At 34.9% G+C, this 10,049-nt stretch overlaps 1 pseudogene; it reads right to left on the bottom strand.

The window, feature by feature from the left end:
* Window positions 1–6,530: 6,530 nt before the first annotated feature.
* Window positions 6,531–7,403, bottom strand: LOC107196213 (annotated as a pseudogene).
* Window positions 7,404–10,049: the final 2,646 nt, after the last annotated feature.

Raw genomic sequence — 10,049 nt, 5'->3', positions numbered from 1 at the left:
CCCTTCTTTCTCCCCAGTTTCTCTAGTTTAAACAGGATATACTTCTTAGTATGCTATGTGTGGGCTTTCCCAATATAACATCAGCTTGCCCTTCCAATGTCATCTCTCACCTCATAGCCTTTACCTTTCCAAGCCAGACTATTGTACAATTGGTCACTCTCACATATGCTTCCTTATCTTGAAACATGCTGTTTCTTCTGCCTAAAATATCTTATCTCATTCCACTGATCCATTTGTATTCTTTAAGGCCCAGGTTAATGATAACTCTTCTTTAAAGTTTATTCTGGATCTTAAGGTAGAAAGAATTCTGTACCTTTTCTGTCTTTCTGACTAGAGAGCTTGTTTTTCTAAATAACTGAATAAGATTTACTTATACTGAAATCTGCAGGCCAAATGTTAAATATTTACTCAAGTAAAGGTATCATTATTATAAAACCAAATATTTCCATAAATGTTTGCAAAATCATGAGAGACAAGGCATTATTAATGTCCTTGACTTCTAAAATTATACTTAGTACTTTTAAAAGTAACATATTGTCATTAAAAAGATTCAAACACTACACTGATTCAAGGAATATACCTTAATAATTGTGTTCTCTCCCTCTTTTTACCATGTACCCATCCCTGTAACTGGAAATAATCAATTGTGTGTTTGTGTGTGAATGTATGCGTGTGTGTGTACGTGTAAGTCAACACTTTGCGTATGTAAATCGACTTCACTCTTTTAAAAGTTTACATAATATCCCTTAGCTATAAATGCACAATGTTTTATTATTTTATGATAAAGGAGGTAGAAAGAAGAAGAGATTATTATTTACATACTGTGGGCCTTTTCAGCTGGGTCTGATCTATATACTTAGGAGTAAGAATACTATAAGGGAACCTCAGTTCTCTTGAAACTATCATAAGGTAAGCATGTGTCTCTGCTGAGAGTGATTCTAAAGTATTTAAAAGATTTTCGGAAATGTTTTTTACTAACCTAAGCTCCACAAAATATATAACTCCACTATAACAAAAACTGCTAAAATGAGCACTTATACATATTGTGTGTGTGTATTTTGTATGTATTTTTAAAAAAAAATTTGCATGATAGAGTCAAAGAAATGGATTGTTCCTCCCAGGATTTTGTAATTAGAACTCCTATGCTGAGTGTTAGTTTATTAAAAGTGAGTGACTTTTAATAGCCCTTTTCATCAGAGATTTTTATAAAATGAAAAATCACCATCACAATAGCTGATTTTTTAATGGAGAACTTATAATGTGTCTGTCAGGTTATTCTTTAAATCTATCATATAAATATTTTATTTAATACTAACAACTACCCTTAGTGGTAGGTAAGATTTTATTAATGCTAGGGCTTAAAAATACCACATTATTTCTTGTTTTATAACCAGTAAATAGCTGCCTGATTCTCTGTCACTGCTTTTTTTTTTAATTGTTTTATTATGGTAAAATTCACATAACATAAAATAACCATTAACCATTTTAAAGTATATAATTTAGTGTCACTTAATACGTTCGGTGTTGGATCAGCATCACCTCTATTGAGTTCTAAAAGATTTTCATCACCTGGCACATCGAGGCAGAGAATGCATGGGCATGACTGTGACATGTTATAACATGTTTATACATACTAAAATATTACTATCAAAAGTCACTAAACATATATGCTGTTGGCAGTTATAGAATTGTGCTGGGAGTTTCTTAAAATTAATAGTCATTTTATGTGAAGTAAATAAACAAGGAAGACTACCTACATAGTGAGAAAAGCTTATGGAGTTGAATTAATGTTAAGAGAAAGGCACATCATAGCTATGTCCTCTGCTTCAGGAACTCAATTTTAACATATCAGTTGAGGCTGTGGTCTCATCTCAAAGCTTGACTGGAGAAGCATTTGCCACCAAGCTCACATGGTTGTTGGCAGTCTCTGTCATGGCTTTTAAGCTTCATGATATACCATCCCCAACAAGAGAAACACACATTTTACCTTGTAGTTAGTCAAATGAGTGAATTCTACTATTTATGTCTCACCCTTTAATAAGCTCCAGTGCTATTTTTTCTACTATGTTTATTAAGTGTCTGCACAGCATCAGGTGTTTTAAGAATAACAATTGCAGGTGTTGTCATGTTAAGGACCCTAGTATTCTCTTTTCTCCTTATTGCCTGGCTCTGGAAAGTTCATCTCCAATGTTTATTAAGTTCTTTCTGCCTGTGACTTGCACATTGTAGTAGTTCAGCAAAATTTCAGGGATAAGTAGTATGCTCAGTTATTCTTGGAAGTACTGGTTATGGAAAGTAGCAATAGTTTTACATTGTTCTTTGCCAATTATAAGCTATGTAGCTTTGGGCTAGGCCTTAAACTATCTGGGCATAATTTTCCTCAGCTGTATGATATGGATAATAATAGCAACAATATTTTGGATTAAAACGTGGCTTAAATAACATAGGGTTATTGTGGGGATTACATGTAGAAGGTTCGTAGCACAGTAAATGACACATGGTAAATGATAGATAAATGTTAGCTATTATTGTGATGATGGAGATGATGACATCTGTCAGTACAATGCTCTGCACTTCAGATTCACAGGAAACAGAATGCATGTGTGCTCACATGCACATGGTAAATCTTGATAATAATAAACATTATTGTGCATATGTTTCTACAAGGCAGTTAACAGAAGTTCCATATTGCAATAATTTCTAAAATGTCCTATAACTAAAAAGTGTAGTTCTCAGTGCTGAGTGAAGTTCCATAAATCATTAAAAATTCTCATCCCCACTGAGTCTCTGTGACACCTCCAGCAGCTCAGCAGTCATTCACAGGCCCAGAAGCTTGAAGGTCAAGGAGGCACTATCTTCAGGTGCCAGGGTCACTTCAGCATTTAACCCTTAGGCCAGTCGATTTAAGACTACACAGATTTGTTCTCTCCTTTGAGACAGGACCCAGCAGGGTCTTTTCAGGTGGATATCCCCAGGGAACAGAAACTTAGCCCAGGACAAGCTAACCAACCACATCAAATAAGGGCAGACGAGGGACATTCTCCCATGTCCTATGTGTGAATTCTCTGGGAGTTAGGAAAAGGCCTTGAGAGTATCATGATAAATAAGGGAAAATTAATACAAAGGAGGGTTGTGGGGATGCTTCAGCAGACAGATGGGCCACTGTGGTTGGTCGTCAGAATCTTGAGCGGTTTCTTCAACCTTATGGCCAGAGCAGGAAAGAGTTTCAGGAAAAAGAAAATAGCTTTTGGGAGGTTATCTTCTCCAACAGATATTTAGGATTTCAAGGACTGTATCCATGGTGCTATTGTCACCCATTTATACATGATGAAGTGATAAAACTAAAAATCTAAACCTCATTTTATTACATAAACACCTTGAGTGTATAAGAAAAAACAGAAACAGATTAAGATTTATGATCCATCATAGTTTTTTTTTTTCTACATGCTTGTTTCAATTTGTTCATTATAGTTTGAATGACTTATAATAAACTATTTTATTTAGACTCATACAGGGATTGAAGCAATTTAAACTTTTGACTCCATTTTATTTTTGCTATTTTTTGCAATCTATAAAGTAATTACAAAACAAACCCACAAAGATGCAATGTGACAAGATACGGAACATCCCTTTCTTTATATCTGAGATAACTTCTTTAAATTATGCTTTGAGAAAACATGTTTGGAAGTACCTGGATGTGTTTGTTTTCCTCAGGTTACTTTCTCTTAGACTCACACAGGGGGAAAAGTATAAAATATCTTAGGTATTATCACTTTTTATAAACTCAAATTTTAAATTTTTAAATATATATTATTGGATAGAAATTAATCTATCACAATGATATAAATGTCCAGAAAACATCAGATATAAATGGGAAATTTGCAGAATGGAAAGCTAGAGAATAGAGTGCAGATTTTTTGGGTTGCCATGTATTATTTAACTCCTTAAAAACAAAATTTGACCTTTGGTAATTTAAAAACATCACAAAATAAAAAGTATAACTTTTCAATCAAGTTCTGCATATACATATTTGAAGCTCTGATATTTTGAGTAATTGCATATTTTACTAAGAGCTACCTTTTATTTCAACACTGTTGACAGAGGAGTGGCAGTGATCACAGTGCATCAGTTCCAGCTCTGCATTGTTGGGTAATAGTGGGAAATACAGAGAAACACACTTCTGTGTCTAGAATAATACGGTATTTCTATGCCCCACTTTTATTTCCACAAATATTTACTGTACTCCCATCTGTGATGTACCGGTTCCTTTGCTATCTGCTTTGCAGGAGGGAAGATGACTGAAGTATTCCTTGCTTTCAAGGATAGAGCCTATCTCCCACAAAAGGGAATTTGACAAGTGCACACTGACTATACACAAGATAAAATTAAGTAGATACCAAAGAGAAGTACAGCTATGAGAGTAGATGCAAACCTACAAAATCAACTAGTTTAATCTGTTTCATTTTATAGATGAGGAAATGAGGTCAAGGGTATGTGTCTTGCTTAAGGTCACATGGCAAATTAGAATCCACCTAGGAACGGAAGTCAGGTTTTTTAACTTCAAATCAAGGGCTCTTTTCAATTTAAACTGCGCTATCACTTTTGGGGACACTAACTTTAATTGTTCTTAGGCTTCGGCATGTTTAACTTTAATGCAAGAGTTTAACAATATTTCTGGACATTATATAATATATGACATAAACAAAAAATTTGGCTAAGCAAAGTAAATATCATTTTCCAACTTTCTAAAACCATTTTTTATATATCTGATACCTTTAAAAAAGCGATTGTAAAATTCAGAATTATCAGTGGAGCAAAGCAACAAACCCCTATAGATAGGTTATGACAGAAGCACTATTTTTTGTTATTCACAAATTTCTAAAATTTACCTTGGATTCACGAAAATTGTGCTTGCCAGTACCTTTAAAACTGTGTGGACCTTCACATGATTATAGTTTTACTCTCAGTGAATGTTGATAGAAATAAATATAGCAAAGTGCTCATATGAATTCTGTAGCAATTTTCAATTATGAGAAACAGAAGCATCTATAGACACTTGAACAAAATAAAGGTAATGAGTGTGTGTGAAGTCTGCCATATATATTTCTTCAAAATACCATCTGACATGAAAGTGATATTAATCTCATTAATTTATTCATTCATAATTCATCATTTAAGGAAAATTGATCTTACTGCAGCCATGAGACATAATATTGATAAGGTATGTGTTTATATTTTTTTTCTACTATACAAATAGCAAGATTTGTCTCTTTCAACCGGACTTCCTTATGGCCAATAGAATAGAAAGTGGCTGTGGTATTTGCTGTAGAACAAAGCCAAGAGTGAAAACGTAAGTTCTTTAGCAAGATACTCTCACCAACTATACTATTTTTCTTGTATGCTTCACAGAAAATTATGTAAATACCTACAGCAATAGAATATCAGTGAGAGCAAGATGAATAACCATGCACTATAATGCCTGCTCATTACTGACCTCTATTGTGCTCAAAAGATCGGGCAAATGATTTTTAAATAGGTTAGATGGATAGTTCTAAGGGGAAGGACAGCAGCTGAAATGTCTGCATAATGCTAATTGGCACTTATCTTTAATTCAAATTGTCCAGTAAAGGAGGTCTCATTAAAGGCAAGAGATTTAAACTCTACCACGTGCAAGGCTTACTTGGCAGTGTTCTTTTTTAGGTTGGCATGAAGCACGTTTATCCCAGTTACAAAATCCTAGTAACATCTGTTGATATGAAGTGTTCATTTGCTTTTGGTTTCCAACTCTTTCCAGAAGATCTACATACATTCTGAAGCTAGCTAAATTTTGAAGAAATGAGCAGCCTTACAGGCATTTTAAAATTTCTTATTCAGTGAGTCCCTTTTCTTTGCTTGGATCTTTGGTTTCTTGTTAATAACTGCAAACCAATAAAAACATGGGCGAGGTCATCCATCCACATGAAAACTCATGCACTTTCTTTTTTGTTATGTTTAGTATTTTTCTATGATAACTAGGGTATATGTATACATGACATTTACACAAACGCCATTGCAATCATGTTTGCTTCGCTCTTAATTAGATCATTTCTAATAGGTTGTCTAAACATGGATGTTAGTGTCCTCTTGCTAAAATACATACAGCTAAAAACAGCTCTCTAATTCTAAATCATGCCCTTCACATCAGCTACTGATTGGGTATATCCAGGAAGATCTTTATGGACTGTAACAGATTATGGCTGCCCTCTAGGGACTTGACGTTTAGGTTAGACTAGGGTGTGTTTAAAACATAGGTCCTAATTTCCGTTCAATCAGTTGGACATTAAAAATATTTATAGAGAGAACACAATACATATATGGTTAGTTATGCTGAATATTAATTATATTCTATGAAGTGCAGAAATTTTCTCAATCACAGCAATTTTGCCGACATACATTTCTAAAGATGTCAACCTTTTTTTTTAACTTTTAGAAACTGTTTATTTTCCATCATCCTTATTTCCATTTTGTTTAAGTGTTTGTGGAAGACCAGCTTAAGACCACTCAGTGGTTGTTCCTACCCATTGGCCTGAGCAGTGGGGGCTGTAGACCACTCTTCAGTGGCAGGCTGAGCACTCCAGTCTTTAGTAGGAAACTGCTGAACAGGCACAGAGGGCACCTGCATGCCTTTGGACCAGTCTGCGACTTCAGGTTGAGCGGCAGTGAACTCAGGAGCTGGAGCAGCTCATTTACCCTGAAATTCCTCCTTGGTTACAGCCTTTTCAGTAGCGGCCTGCTCTTCCCTTTCAGTAGAAGTAGAGATGTGGCATGACCTCTCACGGGTGTTCCCGGGAGATGATACCACGCATGCGCAGGACTTCCCGGGCCAGCATCCACTACATAAGCCCCACTGAGTGGGCTCCTTTGTTGTTGCAAGGAATGGCAATGGCAATGTCCATGGAGTGCAGAGTAGAGTCTGTGTTACACAAGGTGATGGTAGGCAGGTTAACATAAGATGCCTCTGTGAGAGGCTGGTGGTCGGCCCTGGGATGGGTAACCATCAGAAGTCTCAGCTCCTGGAAGACTTCCTGGATCTGGTTAGTGAAAGTCCCAGGAGTGAAGTGGCCAGCACTAGGAGTGGCTCCAGTGGCAGCAGCAAACTTCAGCACAGCTTGCTGGCTAGTATTCCTGGATGATATGACACTGGCATCAGCTGGGTTTTCAATGGCAACAATGGCACGAGCTGCCAGCAGAAGCTTCTCCCAGGTTCTCTTCAAATTTATGATGTAGATGCTGTCACTTTACCTTTTGTAGATGTACTGTTCCATTTGGAAGTCAAGGCTGGTGCCACCTAAGTGGGTTCCTACTGCAAAATATTTGAGAACATCCTCCTCCTTCATTTGCAAGACATCAAGGGCCCCAGACATTGTGACAGTTTCCCTTTAAGTTACATGGGAACCAAGAACAATGCCATATGGACCCTTTTCTGGTTAGCGCAGAAAAGAAATATCAACCCTTTAAAACTGAAGAGTTATCAGTGAGATAACCCTATATTATTTCAATAACCATAGAACAAAATTTTATAATGTAAGAAGGCTAATTATGTAACAGCATTACTAACTAATCTTCTTCTGACTTCCCCAACCTTTCTCCATCTTATTCTCCCAGGTTTAAAAAACAACAAACAAACAAAAAAACATTCTATTCATTTGACAAGCGATTTGTATTTCCAACTAGCTTCAGAGCTTCAGAGACATTTTTTTTTTCCAATTGCTAAAATGTCTGGAGTTATATTTAGATTATCACACATGCTTGGGTACATCAAGCTGATTTTAAAATTATAACTACTCCAATGAATAGTAGTGAAGCATAGTAATCCAGATCACAACTGCAAGTTGGCTTTCTTATTTTGTATCAGCTACAAGGTACAGCATGGAAATGTTTGATTTGATTAATTTTAAATTAAAGAAAACAAAACAAAAAAGAAAAAAAAAAAAAAAAAACACTGCGCTTTGGCCCATTTGCTGATGGAGCCAAATCAAAATAAATCTTATTGCCAAGCCAACCAGAGAAAAATCACTTCTTCAAAGGTTGGCAGAAGAGCAAATCATTTTTCATTCACCGCCTCATTTTCCCCCCTATCCGCAAACTAAAAACACTTTCTACAATGGATAGGTGTTGCTTTTGTCCTGTAAAAGTAAGTTTTCACTGAAAGCAAAATCTAAAAATCAGCTAACCATAGAGGAAAAAATCTTTCTGGCCGCTATGAAATGATAAATCCTTCTTTGTTTAAAATATAGTGAAGCATTTGACCTCAGATCACATTCTAACATATATACACATTCAAGATAGAAATGCACGAGAAAAAATTAATGGACCTCTATAGGGATAGTATCTAATAAAAATATTGACTAGATAATCTACTCTGACTTTCCACATGGCCAGTCATCTAAATGGCCTATTGAATGGTCTAAAACTAATAGAATAAATTCAATCTAGGGTCCAATTCTTACTTAAGTATGTTTCCAAATCTTTATGAGAGGACAATATATTTCATATTTCTCCTCATTCCTTTTGTAGGAAAGTACACTTTTACTTCTGTACCATAAAACAAAGAATAAAATCCTTTTGGGGAACCAAAATCAATTTCCTGGGCTTTGTGGGTATATTAAAATGGCTAAAATCAATGAGTAGCCATACCAGTATCTTTCTGTTCTTTCTCATAATTTCTAGAAGAAATTATTATTTGGTTCAGTTTAATAAATATTTGTGGAGTTTCAGTATTTTGTCAGGTGTATTAGCTCCTAGGGAAAAAAAATGCAGATAAGATCAAGTTTCTTCTTTCAATAAACAAATACTTACAAATTGATGTAATAATATAAATATAGATGCAATATGCAAATGTAATACAAAATAGAGATTAATTCCCTGAAACCGAGAAAGTGTTATTAGAAGTGATAAACTCGCTGGGTCAACATTTTGGAAAGATAGATAAAAAATCTACAGAGAGATAAGAGGAAGAAACAACATTCTAGTTGGACAAATGACCATGTATTGAATTAAATTATGTCAATACTGAAAGATATTATATATGTTATCATAAATTTTGACTATAATATTTATGTGCCAAATTTACTAGTAGTTTAATAAATACTGATTTCAACAATCAGTTCTTTAAAAAGTATTGATCTTCTAAACTCCCATGTTATGCTACATACTAACCTAGGGACTTGTAAAAAAAGTAAAAATAAAATTTGATGCATACCTTCAGACTGCTTGCAAGTTTATAAATATGCATCCCCACCAAAATTATAGTTACAGAGGACTTAATGACAGAGATGGGAAGAATAAAGGAACTTGTACAACATATTTTTCAAAGAGAAAATGCAACAATAAAGGAACTTGTACAACATATTTTTCAAAGAGAAAATGCAAATTAAAAGTAATATTATTGAGGAGTAGGGGAAGTTACAGCCTAAAAGCTAAATTAATAGGAGGCCAATTAAAATAAAGCAATTTACTTTTGTGAACTTTTGAGAGCCTCAAAGCTGAAAAGCACAGGTTATAGGGAAGGCAGGAGTGAAGCTCACTCTAACAGCAGGAAATTTGGTTGAGTTTGTACAGAGAAGGGATGGACCACACCAAGGTTCTGTCCCCAATTTGTATACCTGATATCCCACGTACAGTTAAGAGCAAGGTTGAGTACAGGGTTAAACAAGTAATAAAATGCATCAGGAAAAATCTACAGCTGAATGGTATTAAATCTACATGCTAAGACACCTTACCCTTCCCTGCTTTGACAATGCTGAAAAGGAAAACTTCTCTTTTCAAGTAAGAGATTCAATGTATTTTCTCTTGAATAACTAAATAGTCCCAGAAAAAAGAATTTATATATTGACACTTAGAAAGCTGTAGACCAAAATAATAAGGTAATTTAACTGTTATTCCATAGTGAAACTAACGAGTCAATAAGCCTCATACCCACTCACAGAGAGAAATCAGTTAGCATTTTAGTGTCTTAGTTTTAAATATGAATAGAGAATCAGAAACAAGAATAAAGTAGAAAGCCTCTG

The sequence above is a fragment of the Pteropus alecto genome, unplaced genomic scaffold (genome assembly GCF_000325575.1).
Source record: "Pteropus alecto unplaced genomic scaffold, ASM32557v1 scaffold25, whole genome shotgun sequence".
NCBI classification, from domain to species: domain Eukaryota; kingdom Metazoa; phylum Chordata; class Mammalia; order Chiroptera; family Pteropodidae; genus Pteropus; species Pteropus alecto.
This window is presented reverse-complemented; position numbering and strand designations above follow the sequence as displayed.